Raw genomic sequence first — 1,219 nt, 5'->3', positions numbered from 1 at the left:
ATCATCAAATTCAATACCCTGTTTTTCAATTTCACTCTCCATGACATCCCCTCTTTAAAAATTCTCTAACTTCTTAGCTTCAGGGCAAGATTCCTAGGTGTGCAACCCATATAGTTAATTGCACAGAGCCCTAAGCTCCCCACTCGTGGTTTAATATTCTGTTCTTCCTATCTTACAATTATTTTATATATTTATTTCCTTTTTTTTTTGTTAGGCATCAGACAGCAAATACAACTTTTTCTTAATAGGATGACTAAAGAACTAGGACTTGATAGCAAAACAGGGTGACCATAGCAATAATAATTTTTAAATAACTAAAAGAGTGGAATCAGAATGTTCATAACACAAAGAAATGATCAATCCATGAGGCGATGAATATCTCAATCACAATTACAAACAATGTGATTATTACACATCGTATACCTGTATCCATACATTACATGTACCCATAAATATATATACTTACTATGTATATTTTATTTTTATTATAATAATTAAAAACAAACATCATAATTAAAAATTAAATTAAATTAATTTATTTATTTCATTTTATTTCTTTTAGGTGAGGTTTCACTCTTGTCGCCCAGGTTGGTGTGCATGGCCTGATCTCTGCTCACTGCAATCTCCACCTCCTCGGTTCAAGCGATTCTCCTGTCTCAGTCTCGAAAGTAGCTGGAACTACAGGAGTGCACCACCACGCCTAGCTAATTTTTTGTATTTTTAGTAGACATAGGGTTTCACCATGTTGGCCAGGCTAGTCTCGAACTCCTGACCTCAGGTGATCCACCTGCTTCGGCCTCCCAAAGTGCTGGGGTTACAGGTGTGAGCCACTGTGCCCGGCCTGAAAAGTTTTTAATATATATATTTTAAAAATATGGAACACTTCATGAATTTATGTGTCATCCTTGAGCCGGGGCCATGCTAATCTTCTCTGTCTTGCTTTAATTTTAGTGTATATGCTGCCAAAGTGAGCACAAACAAATTTTTATTTTAGAGACAGAGGGTTCAGCGGCACCATCATACTTCACTGCAGCCTTGAATTCCCAGCCTCAAGACAGCCTCAAGACAACCTCCCACCTTGGCCTCCCAAAGCACTGGGGTTACAGGCGTGAGCCACTGCACTGGCCTTAATATTATCTTTTATTATTTTTTTTTTTTTTGAGACCGAGTCTCACTCTGTCACCCAGGCTGGAGTGCAGTGTCATGATCTCCACTCACC

The 1,219-nt window shown here is 38.2% G+C and overlaps 1 non-coding gene across 1 annotated transcript; it reads right to left on the bottom strand.

Annotated features, from left to right (window-relative positions):
- Positions 1 to 868: 868 nt before the first annotated feature.
- Positions 869 to 975, bottom strand: LOC116552473. The gene has a single exon (XR_004269403.1). It is a non-coding gene; the product is annotated as a U6 spliceosomal RNA (small nuclear RNA).
- Between the last annotated feature and the right edge of the window lie 244 nt (positions 976 to 1,219).

Source organism: Sapajus apella, unplaced genomic scaffold (genome assembly GCF_009761245.1).
Source record: "Sapajus apella isolate SASKATOON/1434 unplaced genomic scaffold, GSC_monkey_1.0 scaffold11, whole genome shotgun sequence".
In the NCBI taxonomy this organism is placed as follows: Eukaryota; Metazoa; Chordata; class Mammalia; order Primates; family Cebidae; genus Sapajus; species Sapajus apella.
The sequence above is the reverse complement of the archived record's forward strand: the minus strand, read 5'-3'. Positions and strand labels throughout refer to the sequence as shown.